This window comes from Bombina bombina, unplaced genomic scaffold (genome assembly GCF_027579735.1).
Source record: "Bombina bombina isolate aBomBom1 unplaced genomic scaffold, aBomBom1.pri scaffold_494, whole genome shotgun sequence".
NCBI lineage: Eukaryota > Metazoa > Chordata > Amphibia > Anura > Bombinatoridae > Bombina > Bombina bombina.
The window spans coordinates 192,302-214,471 of record NW_026512112.1 but is presented as its reverse complement, the minus strand read 5'-3'; the positions used below and the strand labels follow the sequence as shown (position 1 = coordinate 214,471).

The window sequence follows — 22,170 nt, the reverse complement described above, 5'->3', positions numbered from 1 at the left end:
TTAGAGAGTTACACATTTTTGGGGTCCATAAGCGGCCTCGGATGTTAATGAGGGTAAAAAAGAGGGGTGTCCATAGGTTTGCTTCTTTAATATTTGAAGAGTAGATTATGCTGTACTGTGACTGGTTAATGTGTTGTAATCACCTACTGTTCTCCTTTTATGTTGATGTAGTCATATCTCTGTATAGGTAGTATCATCTTCGTAACCTGTAAGCTTGGTATGATACATGAGCAAACTGTATGTTTTTGTATTTTCTTAAACCCCAATAAAAACTATTAAACAAAAAAAAAATATATATAAAAGGCTAATCTATTACACTTCCATGTATGCCAAGTCTCCCTGGCTAATGCTTCTGTTAGGTTACTAAAAAAAAAACTTCTTTAGTCCTACGTAATGTTTATATAGTCTTCTCCATCCAGGATGGATGAATAGACAGACGACAAACAAGCAGAAAGGACAAAATTTACACATGATACAAAATACAGTACTATAAGAATGAATATCAAGCAGATGAGATGTATTTGTTTCATGTTACCTGCTTTATTTTGTTTAATAAATCAGACAGAAATGATTCTTTCCACTTAGGAGAAACATTTTTCCCAGCCTCAATTATTGAACTCCACACCTAAAAGAAAAGTTTTATATAATTACCCATTCAAAACATTTTTTTTGAGTTGCTTATGTCTAGATACATTTAATTATTAACAAGCCATTAACACCACATTTGTATAGTTGCAGGTAATTAATTTCATGCAGTTGTTAACCGTTGTCAGTTTACACAGTATAGATTTTTTAACCTAGCTCTTACTAAATATTGGCAGGGGTTTAGTATTATCAGCCCTGATTGACATTGGTGGGAACCGATAAACAATAACTTGCACTGCACAAATTATCGTTTAATGGCTGCCAAATTTTGCCCAAAAAGTCTGTCTCACACAAGTAGAAAATCAGACACAAAGATGGAGCAATATTGTGTGCAAAACTGACAGAAAAAAACACTTTCAAAATAATTATTGATGAATAAAATGATACATACAATGTACAGATTGAAAATAAACAAACTCTGCAAACTACTGTTGATTAGCAAAGCTCTCCTTATATGTGTCTATCTCAGCGAGATCATCTCAGTTAAAGGTCGTATGTGCAAAACTGTGTTAATATATTTTTTTCATGCCAACTGTGACAAAAGTACAATTTGTAAAGCACTAATTTCTACTTTTTACAACTGTTGATCATCAGCAACTGTGTGAATCTGGGCTAAAACTAACAAAAATATATATTTTTTAAAAAGTACCATTCTTAGTACTGTTACATTTTAGGGTTTTAAAAAGTTTATGATTTGGAAAACAAAGCAAATTAGATAATAGAAGTATATCTCTATTGGCTGTACAAGTATTTGCAGTCTGGGGAATAGATAAACGTGCACATAGATTTTTAAAATTGCAATCTCTATTTGAATCATAAAAGTTTAAAGGGACAGTCTACACAAAAAACATAATTTATTTAAGAACTTACCTGATAAATTCATTTCTTTCATATTGGCAAGAGTCCATGAGCTAGTGACGTATGGGATATACAATCCTACCAGGAGGGGCAAAGTTTCCCAAACCTCAAAATGCCTATAAATACACCCCTCACCACACCCACAATTCAGTTTAACGAATAGCCAAGCAGTTGGATGATAAAGAAAGGAGTAGAAAGTATCAACAAAAGAAATTTGGAAATAATTGTGCTTTATATAAAAATTCATAACCACCATAAAAAGGGTGGGCCTCATGAACTCTTGCCAATATGAAAGAAATGAATTTATCAGGTAAGTTCTTACATCAATTATGTTTTCTTTCATGTAATTGGCAAGAGTCCATGAGCTAGTGACGTATGGGATAGCAATACCCAAGATGTGGATCTCCACCCAAGAGTCACTAGAGAGGGAGGGAATAAAATAAAAACAGCCATTTTTCGCTGAAAACATTAATCCACAACCCAAAAAAAAATAATTTTTATTTCATAATTGAAAGAAAAAAACTTAAATCAAAAGCAGAAGAATCAAACTGAAACAGCTGCCTGAAGAACTTTTCTACCAAAAACTGCTTCCGAAGAAGCAAATACATCAAAACGGTAGAATTTAGTAAATGTATGCAAAGAAGACCAAGTTGCTGCTTTGCAAATCTGATCAACTGAAGCTTCATTCTTAAAAGCCCACAAAGTGGAGACTGATCTAGTAGAATGAGCTGTAATTCTCTGAGGCGGGGCCTGACCCGACTACAAATAAGCTTGATGAATCAAAAGTTTCAACCAAGAAGCCAAGGAAATAGCAGAAGCCTTCTGACCTTTCCTAGGACCAGAAAATATAACAAATAGACTGGAAGTCTTCCTGAAATCTTTAGTAGCTTCCACATAATATTTCAAAGCTCTTACCATATCCAAAGAATGTAAGGATCTTTCCAAAGAATTCTTAGGATTAGGACATAAGGAAGGGACAACAATTTCTCTATTAATGTTGTTAGAATTCACAACCTTAGGTAAAAATTGAAAAGAAGTCCGCAAAACTGCCTTATCCTGATGAAAAATCAGAAAAGGAGACTCACAAGAAAACAAAATTTATGCTTACCTGATAAATTCCTTTCTCCTGTAGTGTAGTCAGTCCACGGGTCATCCATTACTTATGGGATTATAACTCCTCCCCAACAGGAAGTGCAAGAGGATCACCCAAGCAGAGCTGCTATATAGCTCCTCCCCTCTACGTCATATCCAGTCATTCGACCGAAAACCAAACGAGAAAGGAGAAACTATAGGGTGTAGTGGTGACTGGAGTATAATTTAAAATTTAGACCTGCCATAAAAAACAGGGCGGGCCGTGGACTGACTACACTACAGGAGAAAGGAATTTATCAGGTAAGCATAAATTTTGTTTTCTCCTGTTAAGTGTAGTCAGTCCACGGGTCATCCATGACTTATGGGATACCAATACCAAAGCTAAAAGTACACGGATGACGGGAGGGACAGGCAGGATCTTTATAAGGAAGGAACCACTGCCTGAAGAACCTTTCTCCCAAAAACAGCCTCCGAAGAAGCAAAAGTGTCAAATTTGGAAAATTTGGAAAAAGTGTGAAGTGAAGACCAAGTCGCAGCCTTGCAAATCTGTTCAACAGAGGCCTCATTTTTAAAGGCCCAAGTGGAAGCCACAGCTCTGGTAGAATGAGCTGTAATTCTTTCAGGAGACTGCTGTCCAGCAGTCTCATAGGCTAAACGTATTATACTACGAAGCCAGAAGGAGAGAGAGGTAGCCGAAGCCTTTTGACCTCTCCTCTGTCCAGAATAAACGACAAACAGGGAAGAAGTTTGTCGAAAATCTTTAGTTGCCTGCAAATAAAATTTCAGGGCACGGACAACGTCCAGATTGTGCAGAAGTCGTTCCTTCTTTGAGGAAGGATTAGGACACAATGACGGAACAACAATCTCTTGATTGATATTCCTGTTAGTGACTACCTTAGGTAAGAACCCAGGTTTAGTACACAGAACTACCTTGTCTGAATGGAAAATCAGATAAGGAGAATCACAATGTAAGGCAGATAACTCAGAGACTCTTCGAGCCGAGGAAATAGCCATTAAAAAACAGAACTTTCCAAGATAACAGTTTGATATCAATGGAATGAAGGGGTTCAAACGGAACACCTTGTAAAACGTTAAGAACTAAGTTTAAGCTCCATGGCGGAGCAACAGTTTTAAATACAGGCTTAATCCTGGCCAAAGCCTGACAAAAAGCCTGAAGTCTGGAACTTTTGACAGACGTTTGTGTAAAAGGATGGACAAAGCTGAGATCTGTCCCTTTAACGAACTAGCGGATAAACCCTTTTCTAAACCTTCTTGTAGAAAAGACAATATCCTAGGAATCCTAACCTTACTCCATGAGTAACTCTTGGATTCGCACCAATGCAAGTATTTGCGCCATATTTTATGGTAAATTTTCCTGGTAACAGGCTTCCTAGCCTGTATTAAGGTATCAATCACTGACTCCGAGAATCCACGCTTTGATAGAATCAAGCGTTCAATCTCCATGCAGTCAGCCTCAGAGAAATTAGATTTGGATGTTTGAAAGGACCCTGCACCAGAAGGTCCTGTCTCAGAGGTAGAGACCATGGCGGACAGGACGACATGTCCACTAGGTCTGCATACCAGGTCCTGCGTGGCCACGCAGGCGCTATTAGAATCACTGATGCTCTCTCCTGTTTGATCCTGGTAATCAATCGAGGAAGCATCGGGAAGGGTGGAAACACATAAGCCATGTTGAAGACCCAAGGTGCTGTCAGAGCATCTATCAGAACCGCTCCCGGGTCTCTGGACCTGGATCCGTAACAAGGAAGTTTGGCGTTCTGGCGAGACGCCATGAGATCCAGATCTGGTTTGCCCCAACGCCGAAGTATTTGGGCAAAGACCTCCGGATGAAGTTCCCACTCCCCCGGATGAAAAGTCTGGCGACTTAGAAAATCTGCTTCCCAGTTCTCCATGCCTGGGATGTGGATCGCTGATAGGCGGCAAGAGTGAGACTCTGCCCAGTGAATTATCTTTGAGACTTCCATCATCGCTAGGGAACTCCTTGTCCCTCCCTGATGGTTGATGTAAGCCACAGTCGTGATGTTGTCCGACTGAAACCTGATGAACCTCAGAGTTGCTAACTGAGGCCAAGCCAGAAGGGCATTGAAAACTGCTCTTAATTCCAGAATATTTATGGGAAGGAGACTCTCCTCCTGAGTCCATGATCCCTGAGTCTTCAGGGAATTCCAGACAGCGCCCCAACCTATCAGGCTGGCGTCTGTTGTTACAATCGTCCAATCTGGCCTGTTGAAGGGCATCCCCTTGGACAGATGTGGCCGAGAGAGCCACCATAGAAGAGAATTTCTGGTCTCTTGATCCAGATTCAGCATAGGGGACAAATCTGAGTAATCCCCATTCCACTGACTTAGCATGCACAATTGCAGTGGTCTGAGATGCAGGCGTGCAAAGGGTACTATGTCCATTGCCGCTACCATTAAGCCTATTAACTCCATGCATTGAGCCACTGACGGGTGTGGAATCGAATGAAGGACACGGCAAGCATTTAGAAGTTTTGTTAACCTGTCTTCTGTCAGGTAAATTTTCATTTCTACAGAATCTATAAGAGTCCCTAAGAAGGGAACTCTTGTGAGTGGCAATAGAGAACTCTTTTCTTCGTTCACTTTCCACCCATGGGACCTTAGAAATGCCAGTACAAACTCTGTATGAGACTTGGCAGTTTGGAAACTTGACGCTTGTATCAGAATGTCGTCTAGGTACGGAGCTACCGATATTCCTCGCGGTCTTAGTACCGCCAGAAGAGAACCCAGAACCTTTGTAAAGATTCTTGGAGCAGTAGCTAACCCGAAGGGAAGAGCTACAAACTGGTAATGCCTGTCTAGGAAGGCAAACCTTAGGTACCGGTAATGATCTTTGTGAATCGGTATGTGAAGGTAGGCATCCTTTAAATCCACTGTGGTCATGTACTGACCCTTTTGGATCATGGGTAAGATTGTCCGAATAGTTTCCATTTTGAACGATGGAACTCTTAGGAATTTGTTTAGGATCTTTAAATCCAAGATTGGTCTGAAGGTTCCTTCTTTCTTGGGAACCACAAACAGATTTGAGTAAAACCCTTGTCCGTGCTCCGACCGCGGAACCGGGTGGATCACTCCCATTAGTAAAAGATCTTGTACACAGCGTAGAAACGCCTCTTTCTTTATCTGGTTTGTTGACAACCTTGAAAGATGAAATCTCCCTTTTGGAGGAGAAGCTTTGAAGTCCAGAAGATATCCCTGAGATATGATCTCTAACGCCCAGGGATCCTGGACATCTCTTGCCCAAGCCTGGGCGAAGAGAGAAAGTCTGCCCCCTACTAGATCCGTTTCCGGATTGGGGGCCCTCACTTCATGCTGTCTTAGGGGCAGCAGCAGGTTTTCTGGCCTGCTTGCCCTTGTTCCAGGTCTGGTTAGGTTTCCAGCCCTGTCTGTAGCGAGCAACAGTTCCTTCCTGTTTTGGAGCGGAGGAAGTTGATGCTGCTCCTGCGTTGAAGTTACGAAAGGCACGAAAATTAGACTGTCTAGCCCTTGGTTTGGCTCTGTCTTGAGGCAGGGCATGGCCCTTACCTCCAGTAATGTCAGCGATAATTTCTTTCAAACCGGGCCCGAATAATGTCTGCCCTTTGAAAGGTATGTTAAGCAATTTAGATTTAGAAGTCACATCAGCTGACCAGGATTTTAGCCACAGCGCTCTGCGCGCCTGAATGGCGAATCCGGAATTCTTAGCCGTAAGCTTAGTTAGATGTACTACGGCATCAGAAATAAATGAATTAGCTAGCTTAAGGGCTTTAAGCTTGTTTATAATCTCATCCAATGGAGCTGTCTCAAGGGTCTCTTCCAGAGACTCAAACCAGAATGCCGCCGCAGCCGTGACAGGCGCAATGCATGCGAGGGGTTGTAATATAAAACCTTGTTGAGTAAACATTTTCTTAAGGTAACCCTCTAACTTTTTATCCATTGGATCTGAAAAGGCACAGCTATCCTCCACCGGGATAGTGGTACGCTTAGCCAGAGTAGAAACTGCTCCCTCCACCTTAGGGACCGTCTGCCATAAGTCCAGTGTGGTGGCGTCTATTGGAAACATTTTTCTAAATATAGGAGGGGGGGGAAAAGGGTACACCGGGCCTATCCCACTCCTTGTTAATAATCTCTGTAAGCCTCTTAGGTATAGGAAAGACGTCAGTACACGCCGGTACCGCATAGTATCTATCCAGCCTACATAATTTCTCTGGGATTGCAACCGTGTTACAATCATTCAGAGCCGCTAATACCTCCCCTAATAGTACACGGAGGTTCTCAAGCTTAAATTTAAAATTTGAAATGTCTGAGTCCAGTCTATTTGGATCAGATCCGTCACCTACAGAATGAAGCTCTCCGTCTTCATGCTCTGCCATTTGTGACGCAGTATCAGACATGGCTCTAACATTATCAGCGTACTCTGTTCTCACCCCCGAGTGGTCGCGTTTACCTCTAAGTTCTGGCAATTTAGATAAAACTTCAGTCATAACATTAGCCATGTCTTGTAAAGTGATTTGTAATGGCCGCCCTGATGTACTTGGCGTCACAATATCACGCACCTCCTGAGCGGGAGATGCAGGTACTGACACGTGAGGAGAGTTAGTCGGCATAACTTTCCCCTCGTTGTCTGGTGAAATTTTCTTGACATGTACAGATTGGCTTTTATTTAAAGTAGCATCAATGCAATTAGTACACAAATTTCTATTGGGCTCCACATTGGCCTTTGAACATATTGCACAAAGAGATTCCTCTGTGTCAGACATATTTAAACAAACTAGCAGTTAGACTAGCAAGCTTGGAAAATACTTTTCAAAACAATTTTCAAGCAATATAAAAAACGTTACTGTGCCTTTAAGAAGCACACAAAAAAACTGTCACAGTTGCAATAACAATGAACCGGATTAGTTATAGAAACCAAATTTTTACAGTAAATGCATTAATTTAGCAAAGGAATGCACCCACTAGCAAATGGATGATTAACCCCTTAATACCAAAAAAACGGATAACCACTAATATATATACGTTTTTATCACAGTCAAAACACAGTCTCACAGGTCTGCTGTGAGTGATTACCTCCCTCAAAACTAGTTTTGGAGACCCCTGAGCTCTGCAGAGACGTCCTGGATCATGCAGGGAGAATAAGGAAGACTGTGACTGAATTTTTAATGCGTAGTAAAAGCGCCAAAATAGGCCCCTCCCACTCATAATACAACAGTGGGGAAGCTCTGTAAACTGATTTTATTTAAAATAAACGACAGCCAAGTTGAAAATAATGCCCATAAATTTTTCACCAAGTACCTCAGAGAGAAAAACGATTAACCTGCCAGTAAACGTTTTAAATATAAATATATGAAATGATAATAAAAGCCTGTTGCTAGTCGCTATCACTGCAGAAAGGCTATAAGTTATATGTATACAGTATTTTCTTAGTGAAGTGCCATTCCCCAGAAATACTTCAGTGCCAACATACATACATAACAGCCTGATACCAGTTGCTACTACTGCATTTAAGGCTGTACTTACATTTTATCGGTATTAGCAGTATTTTCTCAGTCAATTCCATTCCTTAGAAAATAATATACTGCAACATATACCTCTTTGCAGGTGAACCCTGCCCGCTGTCCCCTGTTCTGAAGTTACCTCGCTCCTCAGAATGGCTGAGAACAGCAAATGGATCTTAGTTACGTCCGCTAAGATCATACACAAACTCAGGTAGATTCTTCTTCTAATGCTGCCTGAGAAAAAACAACACACTCCGGTGCCGTTTAAAATAACAAACTTTTGATTGAAGAAATAAAAACTAAGTTTTAATAACCACTGTCCTCTCACACATCCTATCTATTAGTTAGGTGCAAGAGAATGACTGGATATGACGTAGAGGGGAGGAGCTATATAGCAGCTCTGCTTGGGTGATCCTCTTGCACTTCCTGTTGGGGAGGAGTTATAATCCCAAAAGTAATGGATGACCCGTGGACTGACTACACTTAACAGGAGAAAGAACAGATAGCTCAGAAACTCTTCTAGCAGAAGAGATGGCCAAAAGGAACAACACTTTCCAAGAAAGTAGTTTAATGTCCAAAGAATGCATAGGTTCAAATGGAAGCCTTCAGAACCAAATTAAGACTCCAAGGAGGAGAAATTGATTTAATGAAAGGCTTAATACGAACTAAAGCCTGTACAAAACAGTGTATATCAGGAAGTATAGCAATCTTTCTGTGAAATAAAACAGAAAGAGCAGATATTTGTCTTCTCAAGGAACTTGCAGACAAACCCTTATCCAAACCATCCTGAAGAAACTGTAAAATTCTAGGAATTCTAAAAGAATGCCAGGAGAATTTATGAGAAGAACACCATGAAATGTAAATCTTCCAAACTCTATAATAAATCTTTCTAGAGACAGATTTACGAGCTTGTAACATAGTATTAATCACTGAGTCAGAGAAACCTCTATGACTTAGTACTAAGCGTTCAATTTCCATACCTTCAAATTTAATGATTTGAAATCCTGATGGAAAAACGGACCTTGAGATAGTAGGTCTGGCCGTAACGGAAGTGGCCAAGGCGGGCAACTGGACATCCGAACCAGATCCGCATACCAAAACCTGTGTGGCCATGCTGGAGCCACCAGCAACACAAATAATTGTTCCATGATGATTTTGGAGATCACTCTTGGAAGGAGAACTAGAGGCGGGAAAATGTAAGCAGGATGATAACACCAAGGAAGTGTCAGCGCATCCACTGCTTCTGCCTGAACATCCCTGGACCTGGACAGGTATCTGGGAAGTTTCTTGTTTAGATGAGAGGCCATGAGATCTATCTCTGGAAGACCCCACATCTGAACAATCTGAGAAAATACATCTGGATGGAGAGACCACTCCCCTGGATGTAAAGTCTGGCGGCTGAGATAATCCACCTCTCAATTGTCTACACCTGGGATATATACTGCAGAGATTAGACAGGAGGTGGATTCCGCCCAAGCAAGTATCTGAGATACAAATGAAAACAAATGAACGGTTCTCTCTTTAACAGAGGCCAAAACTGAAGAGCTCTGAGAATTGCACGGAGTTCTAAAATATTTATTGGTAATCTCGCCTCTTGAGATTTCCAAACCCCTTGTGCTGTCAGGGATCCCCAAACAGCTCCCCAACCTGAAAGGCTCGCATCTGTTGTGATCACAGTCCAGGTTGGCTGAACAAAAGAAGCCCCTTGAACTAAACGATGGTGATCCATCCACCATGTCAGAGAGTGTAGTACATTGGGATTTAAGGATATTAATTGTGATATCTTTGTATAATCCCTGCACCATTGGTTCAGCATACAAAGCTGTAGAGGTCTCATGTGAAAACGAGCAAAGGGGATCGCATCCGATGCTGCAGTCATGAGACCTAAAACTTCCATGCACATAGCCACTGAAGGGAATGACTGAGACTGAAGGTGCTGGCAGGCTGCAACCATTTTTAAACGTCTCTTGTCAATTAGATACATAGTCATGGACACTGAATCTATCTGGAAGACTAAAAAGGTGACCCTTGTTTGAGGAATCAAGAAACTTTTTGGTAAATTGATCCTCCAACCATGTTTCCGAAGAAACAACACTAGTTGATTCGTGTGAGATTATGCAGTACGTAAAGACTGAGCTAGTACCAAGATATCGTCCAAATAAGGAAACACCGCAATACCCTGTTCTCTGATTACAGAGAGTAGGGTACCCAGAACCTTTGAAAAGATTCTTGGAGCTGTTGCTAGGCCAAATGGAAGAGCAATAAATTGGTAATGCTTGTTTAGAAAAGAGAATCTCAGAAACTGATAATGTTCTGGATGAATCAGAATATGAAAGTATGCATCCTGCAAGTCTATTGCGGACATATAATGTCCTCGCTGAACAAAAGGCATAATAGTCCTTATAGTCACCATCTTGAAAGTTGGTACTCTTACATAACGATTCAAAATGTTCAGATCCAGAACTGGTCTGAATAAATTTTCCTTCTTTGGGACAATGAATAGATTTGAATAAAACCCCAAACCTTGTTCCTGAAGAGGAACTGGCATGATTACCCCTGAAGACTCCAGGTCTGAAACACACTTCAGGAAAGCCTGAGCTTTTCCTGGATTTGCTGGGATACGTGAGAGAAAAAATCTTCTCACAGGAGGTCTTACTCTGAATCCTATTCGATACCCTTGAGAGACAATGCTCTGAATCCATTGATTTTGGACAGATTTTATCCAAATATCCTTGAAAAACCTTAATCTGCCCCCTACCAGCTGAGCTAGAATGAGGGCCGCACCTTCATGCGGACTTAGGGGCTGACTTTGGTTTCCTAAATGTCTTGGATTTATTCCAATTTGAGGAAGGCTTCCAATTGGAAGCAGATTCCTTGGGGGGAGGATTGAGTTTTTGTTCCTTATGCTGACGAAAGGAACGAAAACGGTTAGAAGCCTTAGATTTACCCTTAGGTTTTTTATCCTGAGGCAGAAAAACTCCCTTTCCCCCAGTGACAGTTGAAATAATAGAATCCAACTGAGAACCAAATAAATTATTACCGTGGAAAGAAAGAGATAGTAATCTAGATTTAGATGTCATATCATCATTCCAAGATTTAAGCCACAAAGCTCTTCTAGCTAATATAGCTAAAGACATGGATCTAACATCAATTTTGATAATATCAAAAATGGCATCACAAATAAAATGATTAGCATATTGCGGTAAGCGAATAATGCTAGATAAGTCAGAATCCAATTCCTGTTGCGCTAAATTCTCCAACCAGAAAGTTGATGCAGCCGCAACATCAGCCAAAGAAATTGCAGGTCTGAGAAGATGACCTGAATTTAAATAGGTCTTCCTTAGATAAGATTCAAGCTTCCTATCTAAAGGATCCTTAAAGGAAGTACTATCTTCCATAGGAATAGAAGTACGTTTAGCAAGAGTAGAAATAGCCCAATCAACTTTGGGGATTTTTTCCCAAAACTCTATAGATTTTGCTGGTAAAGGATACAATTTTTTAAACCTTGAATAAGGAATAAAAGAAGTACCTGGCTTATTCCATTCCTTAGAAATCATACCAGAAATAGCCTCAGGAATAGGAAAAACCCCTGGAGAAACCACAGGAGGGTTAAAAACAGCATTTAAACGTTTATTTGACTGAACGTCAAGAGGACTGGTTACCTCAATATCCAAAGTAATTAACACTTCTTTTAATAAAGAACGCATATACTCTATTTTAAATAAATAAGTAGATTTGTCAGTGTCAATGTCTGAGGAAGGATCTTCTGTATCAGATAGATCCTCATCAGAAGAGGATAAATTATTATGTTGTTGGTCATTTGAAATTTCATCAACTAAATGAGAAGTTTTAAAAGACCTTTTACGTTTATTAGAAGGTGGAAATGCAGACAAAGCCTTCAGGATAGAATCAGAAACAAATTCTTTAAAATTTACAGGTATATCATGCACATTAGAAGCTGAAGGAACTGCAACTGGCAATGTACTATTACTGATGGATACACTATCTGCATGTAAAAGTTTATCATGACAACTATTACAAATGACATTCAGCAAAATAATTTCTACAATTTTACAACAAATGCACTTAGCTTTGGTAGAACCGATGTCAGGCAGCAATGTTCCAGCAGAAACTTCTGAGGCAGGATCAGATTGAGACATCTTGCAAAATGTAAGAGAAAAAACAACATATAAAGCAAAATTATCTATTTCCTTATATGACAGTTTCAGGAATGGGAAAAAAATGCAAATAGCATAGCCCTCTGATAGAGAAAAAGGCAAGAGGCAAACATCAATGGGGTATTGAAATAATGAAACAGTTTGGCGCCAAGTATGACGCGCAACGTAACAAACTTTTTTGGCGCCAAAAATAACCGGAAATGACACACTCGTGTCACTAATGACGCAACCGTGTGAAAGGTCTCGGCATCAAGTATGAAGCCAGAAATGACGAAGTTGCGTCATAGACGTATTTTTCGCGCCAAAAATATTTTCGCGCCAAGAATGACGCAATAAAGTTTAGCATTTGACGCACCCGCGGGCCTAATACCGCCCGCAATTTGCAAGAAGTAGTCAATTGAAAAAAAGACTAAACCCCAGGTAAGAAATAAATTTCTTCAAAAAATGTTTATATTCCCCAAATATGAAACTGACAGTCTGCACAAGGAAATACATGAACCTGACTCATGGCAAATATAAGTACAATACATATATTTAGAACTTTATATAAATGCATAAAGTGCCAAACCATAGCTGAGGTGTCTTAAGTAATAAAAAACATACTTACCAAAAGACACCCATCCACATATAGCAGATAGCCAAACCAGTACTGAAACAGTTATCAGTAGAGGTAATGGTAAATTGAGAGTATATCGTCGATCTGAAAAGGGAGGTAGGAGATGAATCTCTACGACCGATAACAGAGAACCTATGAAATAGACCCCCGTTAGGGAAATCATCGTATTCATAAGTGATACTTCCTTCACGTCCCTCTGACATTCGCTGTACTCTGAGAGGAATCGGGCTTCAACAATGCTGAGAAGCGCATATAAATGTAGAAATCTTAGCACAAACTTACTTCACCACCTCCATAGGAGGCAAAGTTTGTAAAACTGAATTGTGGGTGTGGTGAGGGGTGTATTTATAGGCATTTTGAGGTTTGGGAAACTTTGCCCCTCCTGGTAGGATTGTATATCCCATTCGTCACTAGCTCATGGACTCTTGCCAATTACATGAAAGAAATTGTTATCGTCTAAAAAGATAGATAATGCCTTTACTACCCATTCCCCAGCTTTGCACAACCTACATTAATATATTAATATACTTTATAACATTTAAACCTCTAAATTTCTGCCTATTTCTAAGCCACTACAGAAAGTTTCTTATCACATGCTTTTTTATTTGCTTTTCACAACAGGAGACTGCTAGTTCATGTGGGGCACATAAAATAAAAAGGAGAAATAACAGACCTAATACTTTACTATCTTAGATGTCTGTGCCAGGAAGATTGCCAAGAAAAGATGGTCACTCACACTGTAACAGCCTCCCATGTAGAATGAACAACTTATATTGTTAGACACAAAAAATTATACCTGTTTCTCTGATATAAAATTGCTTGACCCAACCTTCTTACAGAGGGCCCTTGGAAATATTCCCCTCTCTCTTTTACGACATGTCATAAAGCTATGCATCTTTGGCTGAAATTATATAACATCTTTCTTATACACAGATAGGCAATCCCTTAGTGATGTTGTGAGGAGTATTTTGATGCCAAACACCATATTCTTTACATTCTTTATGTTTCTGAGACATTATAACATAAAAAAGTATATTTGCAAGGCTGGTTGTCCCGTCAATGACCCCAGTCCAGTGCCTGAATAGAGGCATTGTGTTCCATCATTCTCTATGCTGAAAGGTTGGGGAAATAAAGTTCTCTCTTGTGAATCTTACAAACTATTTATGAGGGCTCTGGCTTATCTAAGGGAAAACAAAGCAACACATGTCTTCTGAAAAAACAAATGTTTTTAGCACACAAACTAAATAAATTTAACCCTTTAGCATCTAAATCATGAGGTTTTCATGACGATAAGTAAAATTCCAAGATTATCCAGCCAAACCCATGAAGCCACAATGTGACCATCCAGTACTTTTCATGTTCCCCCACTTCCAGTGCATCCAAGAGGTTGTTTGAGGTCTACTGGTTGATCTTTGGATGATGAACAGTAAACAGAAAGACGCCCTAATTTTTAGTGCACAATAATGACACACTGCTCTGCCCTAGCCTTTGAGGTACCACCTACCTGCAACTCCTCATGATACGATTGCCAATAATGCAGATTGAATCTTGGTTGAAATATGTCTCTAAACCATTCTTTGGTCAAACATATTGCATTGTCTAAGATATTGTCTAAATTGTGCATCTCGGATTCCATTGCATTGCTTGATTCCTAAAACAAAAGAACAGAGACTATTGTAATAATGTAATTTGTGATAAAGGTATAAAACAAACTAATGAACAGAGGCAGCTAATTTACATTATAGCTGTAAAAATAACATCTCTTTATTCTAAAAACCATCAAACTGTCTTGGAGATTTGTGTTGTAAAAATTACTATAGGAATATAATCAGTTACCTGTGAACATGAAAGTCCTAGAAGTAAAAGAACGATCTCCGCTGACAATATTGGGAGATTCTGATATCTTATTATTTTTTTATTGGTGCAGACTGTCTTGTGAAGATGGAGACTTGCACTGCACAACTGTACATACTCAGTTGGCCTATTAAACATGAAGAAAGAAAAAAAAGTATTAAAAAACAGGATTAATACAATTCCATTAAGTTTAAAACTAAAAATATAGCATTTACCTCTCTAAATCTTGTATCATGCGCAATATTTTCTTTAAAATACCTTCAGCTTTCTAGAAAGACAAAACATTAAAAAATGTTACAAAGGGCTATTTTTCAAAAGGGCCACAAAGAAAAGAAAAAAATGCTGGAAACGTTTCAAGCATCTACATTTCAAAATAGCACATTTTAAACAATTAAGGGCTAGATTACAGGTGGAGCACTTGGTTATTACGCAAATTTGCCCGTTTGCGGGCACAGGATAATTAATCAGCCAATATAAGTGGCTGGTTATTGCTACCGCAAGCTCACGGTAACAATTAACGCTTGTAAAATTAACCAGAGATCTCTGGTTAATTTTATAAATCTGCCCCAAATGGCCCCAAAATACTGACTAGTGTATATATTAAAAAAAATAAAGATGGTAGCATCTTTATTTTTCAATAAAATGACTACACTACAGCAATATTTTGGAGTTAAAGTTGGTGGGAGTGGGGCGTTAGAAAAGAAATAGCACTGAAAAGTGCCATTATATTGCAGTCTATGGGAACTGTGTGTTCCCAATAAATATATATGCATCTGCATATATATTTAAGTGTTAATATGTGTATATACACATATTAACACATAAATATATATGTATATCAGCATATACAGCACGACTTGCCCCATTCACTGGTGCTGAAGTTCTGATGCCGCATTGGAGCCTATGGAAGTGTGCTCTTGTGATTAGCATTTGCTGGTATTACACAGTGGAGCGCAATTCATTAAATTAGATTGAAGTAATTTGGATCAAAGTTTTGTTTGAATTTTTTCAACAATTCTAGTTTTTTAGGTTTAGAAAACGTATACAATGGATGGGAAGAAAAGAGAAGCTTTGCAAAAGTTGTGGGCGCAAAGTATTGTTTATTGAAACAATACTCAATACAGGCTGGTGTTGCTATGGGTCACAAACGGAAAAGGCTATGCATTTTGCACGTGTACACGCGCTTCATCAGAGGCCTATGATGAAAAACATGTACGCATACGTAAAACGTGACAATTTTTTTTTCTGTTTTTTCTGTTACCCGCATTGGCAACAGCCTGTATTGAGTTTGGTTTAATAAGCAATAGTTTCCACCACAACTTTTGCACAGCTTCACTTTTCTTCACATCCATTGTGTTGTCTATTAGTTTAGGAGTACCACTTTTGAGAAGTTTAAATGACTAAACTCTTTGCATTAATGCAAACACATTAATATTACTACAGTCAAATTAGTATTAAGACCAACACAGTCATCACTACTCTAGTACCCTCAGCCAATTGGGATACACCTTACCCGTGACGCAGGACTTATGAGGAAGTTAGGGTGAGTGGTACTCAGAATGCAGGAATAGAAACACTGAATAACAGAAGTCTTTTAAACCAGCTTTACTGAATCATAACCAAAAAGGGCAAATTGGTAGTTTAAATTGAAGAACACAGAAAGAGCAAGTGGTTTAGCATACACCGGAGACTCAGCAAACACAGGATACCCAGCGGTTACTGTTGGTGAGACTGTCACAGGATTCCAAGTTGGTATAGCAGGCACAGCTGGTTGGAAGAACGCTGTCACTGGTATAGCAGACACAGGATACTCAGCAGGAACAGGATACCCAGCAGGTACTGCTGTTTAGACTGTCACTGGATACCAGGTAGGTACAGCAGACACAGCTGGTTTGAGGAAAACTGTCACTGGTATAGCAGACACAGGATACTCAACAGGCACAGTATACCCAGTGGGTACTGTTGGTGAGATTGTCACAGGATACAAGGAAGGTACAGCAGGCACAGCTTTAGGAACAAGGTGAGCATATGCAGGTACAAGGTAAATATGCTTGTTTCAGAAACAAGGTGAGCATAAACAGGAAAAAGGTAAATATGCTTGTTTCAGAAACAAGTTGAGCATACGCAGGTACAAGGTAAGTATACTTGGTTTTAGGGAGAAGGTGATTTTCTAGCCCTTTTAAAGCAGTGCCCCAAAAATAGCTGCAGTTCTGCTTATAATCTGGTTCTCTTCACTACTATTTACAATATCTTTTGCTGGAAAAAAATTATTAAATAAAGCAACACATTAGAAATCAGGCAATCCTAATAACATAAAAAAGATTTAGACTATGAAAACAATAAGTTTGAATGTGTACATCCTAAAAAGGCTTAAAACATCACAACCACCATGAATAACAACAAATTAGGTTAATGTTAAAGATTAATTATTTTAATAATATTATTCTTAAAACTTTTAGATTTATACTTAAAATAAATCCATATCATGCATGATGTAAAAAATTATAAAAAAAACTAAATTTATGCTTACCAGATAAATTCCTTTCTTTCCTGGCAGGAGAGTCCACAACTTCATTCCTTACTGTTGGGAAATGCAACACCTAGCCACCAGGAGGACTCAAAGACACCCCAGCCAAAGGCTTAAATATCAATCCCACTTTCCCTATCCTCCCAGTTATTCAGCCGAGAGAACAAGGAAAAGTAGGAGAACCATCAGGGTATAAAGGTGCCAGAAAAAATAATAAAAAGGGAGCCGCCCAAACAAAATTATCTTACGGGCGGGGTTGTGGCGGGGTTTTCTTTCCATAAGGCAAAAGGAGTCCACGACTTCATTCCTTACTGAAAACAATACCCAAGCTCCAGAGGACACTGAAGGAATAACGGGGAGGGAACAAAAAAGGATGCTGAGGACACCACAGCCTGCAAAACCTTTCTGCCTTATCAGCGCGAAAAACAAGGTAAGGGGGGTCGCAGAGGCAATAGCCAACAGAAACAGAAACTTCCAGGATAACAGTTTAATGTCAACAGTATTCATGGGCTCAAACAGAGCCTGTTGCAACACACGAAGAACAAGACTGAGACTAAGGTAGAGCCACCCTTCTAAACACAGGCCTGATCCTAGCCAGGGCCTTAACAAAGGACTGAACATCCGGGAACCTCAGCTAATCTTCTGTGCAGTAACACCGACAGGGATGATATCTGTCCCCTCAGGGAACTAGCAGAGAGACCCCTTTCCAGCCCATCCTGGAGAAAAGATACAATTATGGCAGCCTTAAAGGGACCCTAAACACCATCTGTTTTAATGTCATTATAATTTTTTTTAATCTATTTTGCTTTGTTTTATATATTATTTCTTTATTTAGCATCTGCACATTTTTTTTATTATTTTCAATAATACCCCTAAACCACCGCCTACTGAATGCAGTGCTGGCTGACATGTTGTAACGCACGTTCTATGCGATACTCAATGCGCACTCCCTTCTTCACTTGCATGCGCATACAAAGTAAAGGGACTTTAAACACTTGCCATTAGGTTATTTTGTTTTTTTTATTCATAATGTTTCTTTTGTTTTTTTAAATGCAATTTGCTATTTATTTTTATTATATGTTTACTTTTTTTTTCTTTTTTTACATTTATTTCACTTTCTGACCGCTTTCCCTAAATAGTATCTTTTGAACTGGCCTCATCTGTAAGCTAATAATTCATTATCATTTTTAAAAACAAAATGTATTTACCCTATTTTTTAATCATACTTGTTGTAGTGCGAGTGAAAGAGGGACCGCCCAACTGAACACACTGCTCAGGGAGACAGCTGCTGTCTCATAAATATACTCTTTTACCCGTCTGTTTTTTCTAGTTTATTGCACATTTTATGCAGCTCACGCTCTCTGTGCACCTCAGGTTATGTGACAGCATCAGTGGTTTGTCTATTTAGCAGGCATTCCAAAGATCCTAAAAGATAGTGTAGGGAAGGGAATGCTTTATTTGTTTTGTTTTACGAGTATATAGAGGTCAACCACAGTGTTCTGTTCTATGTACATCAATTTATAATGTCACATAACCTGAGGTGCACAGAGAGCGTGAGCTGCATAAGATGTGCAATAAACTGAGCGGGACTCCGGGAGCTTGGATAGAAAAAAACAGAGGGGTAAAAGATAAGAGTATATTTATGAGACAGCAGCTGTCTCCCTGAGCAGTGTGTTCAGTTGGGCGGTCCCTCTTTCACTCGCACTACAACAAGTATGATTACAAAATAGGGTAAATACATTTTGTTTTTAAAAATGATAATGAATTATTAGCTTACAGATGAGGCCAGTTCAAAAGATACTATTTAGGGAAAAACACTAAGATAATCGCTGCAAACTTTACAGCAGCAGTAGTTTTAGTCATGCTGTGCTCAGTGTGCTGTCTACAACTCTACATACGTGCGCGCTTACAGCAAAGCAGAGATTTCTGGGAGGTTTGTCTACACATAACTTTCTGCCATGTCTGCACGGAGCGGTCAGAAAGTGAAATAAATGTAAAAAAAGTAAAAAAAAGTAAACATATAATAAAAATAAATAGCAAATTGCATTTAAAAAACCAAAAGAAACATTATGAATAAAAAAAAAAAAACAACCTAATGACAAGTGTTTAAAGTCCCTTTAACCTTATGCCAAGAAAAACCACGGTCCTCACACCAGTGTAGGCAAGTCCGCCACACCATATGACAAATGTGTCGAGTAAATAGCTTACAAGCTTGAATCAAAGTGTCAATGACACTCTCCGAGAAACCTCTCTTGGCTAAGACTAAGCGTTCAGTCTCAGAGAATCTAGATTTTGATGTAGGAAGGGACCCTGTAGTAGCAGGTCAATGCGACAGGATAACCTCGATGGAAGAGATGAAGACATCCCCACTAGATCACTGAGGCTTGCTCCTGTTTGATTCGAGCCACCACACAGGGGAGAAGAGGTAATGGAGTCTGAACCTCCAAGGAACCCCCAGAGCATCTATTATTTCTGCTTGAGGATCCCTCAATCCCGACCCATACCTGGGTAGTTTGGCATTGAGACGGGAGGCCATAAGGTCTATCTCCAGCATCCCCTATCTGCTGCATCTCTCTGTATCTAGGGGTGTAGAGACCATTCCCTCGGGTGAAAGGATTGCCTACTGAGGAAGTCTGCTTCCCAGTTGTCCACGCCCGGAATGTGGATTGCTGGCAGCATACAGTTGTGGGTCTCCGCCCATTCTAAGATCTGAGAAACCTCTCTCATTGCTAAGAAACTCCTCATTCCTCCCTGATGGTTGATGTAGGCTACCGAAGTTATATTATAGAATTTAGTAATTCCCCTAAAAGAGGGGATTTACGTTTGGGGACAGGTCAAAGTTTCCCAAAATATCCCAACAGGGTAGGCCTATGTATCCCTTGGGGGGCAGTGCCTGATACCTGGATAAATATCAAAGAAATACAAGGAAAGAAAAGAGGAATCTTGTGGCACACTTAAATGGAAAAACATAATTTATGTAAGAACTTACCTGATAAATTCATTTCTTTCATATTAGCAAGAGTCCATGAGCTAGTGACGTATGGGATATACATTCCTACCAGGAGGGGCAAAGTTTCCCAAACCTTAAAATGCCTATAAATACACCCCTCACCACACCCACAATTCAGTTTAACGAATAGCCAAGAAGTGGGGTGATAAAAAAGTGCGAAAGCATATAAAATAAGGAATTGGAATAATTGTGCTTTATACAAAAAAATCATAACCACCACAAAAAAGGGTGGGCCTCATGGACTCTTGCTAATATGAAAGAAATGAATTTATCAGGTAAGTTCTTACATAAATTATGTTTTCTTTCATGTAATTAGCAAGAGTCCATGAGCTAGTGACGTATGGGATAATGACTACCCAAGATGTGGATCTTTCCACACAAGAGTCACTAGAGAGGGAGGGATAAAATAAAGACAGCCAATTCCTGCTGAAAATAATCCACACCCAAAATAAAGTTTAATAAAAAACATAAGCAGAAGATTCAGACTGAAACTGCTGCCTGAAATACTTTTCTACCAAAAACTGCTTCAGAAGAAGAAAATACATCAAAATGGTAGAATTTAGTAAAAATATGCAAAGAGGACCAAGTTGCAACTTTGCAAATGTGATCAACCGAAGCTTCATTCCTAAACGCCCAGGAAGTAGAAACTGACCTGGTAGAATGAGCTGTAATCCTCTGAGGCGGAGTTTTACCCGACTCAACATAGGCAAGATGAATTAAAGATTTCAACCAAGATGCCAAAGAAATGGCAGAAGCTTTCTGGCCTTTTCTAGAACCGGAAAAGAGAACAAATAGACTAGAAGACTTTCGGAAAGACTTAGTAGCTTCAACATAATATTTCAAAACTCTAACAACATCCAAAGAATGCAATGATTTCTCCTTAGAATTCTTAGGATTAGGACATAATGAAGGAACCACAATTTCTCTACTAATGTTGTTGGAATTCACAACTTTAGGTAAAAATTCAAAAGAAGTTCGCAACACCACCTCATCCTGATGAAAAATCAGAAAAGGAGACTCACAAGAAAGAGCAGATAAATCAGAAACTCTTCTGGCAGAAGAGATGGCCAAAAGGAACAAAACTTTCCAAGAAAGTAATTTAATGACCAATGAATACATAGGTTCAAAGGGAGGAGCTTGAAGAGCTCCCAGAACCAAATTCAAACTCCAAGGAGGAGAAATTGCCTTAATGACAGGTTTTATACGAACCAAAGCTTGTATAAAACAATAAATATCAGGAAGAATAGCAATCTTTCTGTGAAAAAGAACAGAAAGAGCAGAGATTTGTCCTTTCAAGGAACTTGCAGACAAACCCTTATCTAAACCATCCTGAAGAAACTGTAAAATTCTCGGTATTCTAAAAGAATGCCAAGAAAAAAGATGAGAAAGACACCAAAAAATATAAGTCTTCCAGACTCTATAATATATCTCTCTAGATACAGATTTACGAGCCTGTAAAATAGTATTAATCACAGAGTCAGAGAAACCTCTTTGACCAAGAATCAAGCGTTCAATCTCCATACCTTAAAATTTAAGGATTTGAGATCCTGATGGAAAAAAGGACCTTGCGACAGAAGGTCTGGTCTTAACGGAAGAGTCCACGGCTGGCAAGAGGCCATCCGGACAAGATCCGCATACCAAACCTGTAAGGCCATGCCGGAGCTACCAGCAGAACAAACGAGCATTCCTTCAGAATCTTGGAGATTACTCTTGGAAGAAGAACTAGAGGCGGAAAGATATAGACAGGATGATACTTCCAAGGAAGTGATAATGCATCCACTGCCTCCGCCTAAGGATCCCGGGATCTGGACAGATATCTGGGAAGTTTCTTGATTAGATGAGACGCCATCAGATCTATTTCTGGAAGTTCCCACA

At 39.4% G+C, this 22,170-nt stretch overlaps 1 long non-coding RNA gene across 1 annotated transcript; it reads right to left on the bottom strand.

The window, feature by feature from the left end:
* Positions 1-534: 534 nt before the first annotated feature.
* LOC128644133 (uncharacterized) lies at positions 535-14,847 on the bottom strand. The gene is made up of 3 exons (XR_008399926.1): positions 14,741-14,847; positions 14,409-14,555; positions 535-625 (listed from the first exon to the last, which is right to left on the bottom strand). It is a non-coding gene; the product is annotated as an uncharacterized LOC128644133 (long non-coding RNA).
* Positions 14,848-22,170: the final 7,323 nt, after the last annotated feature.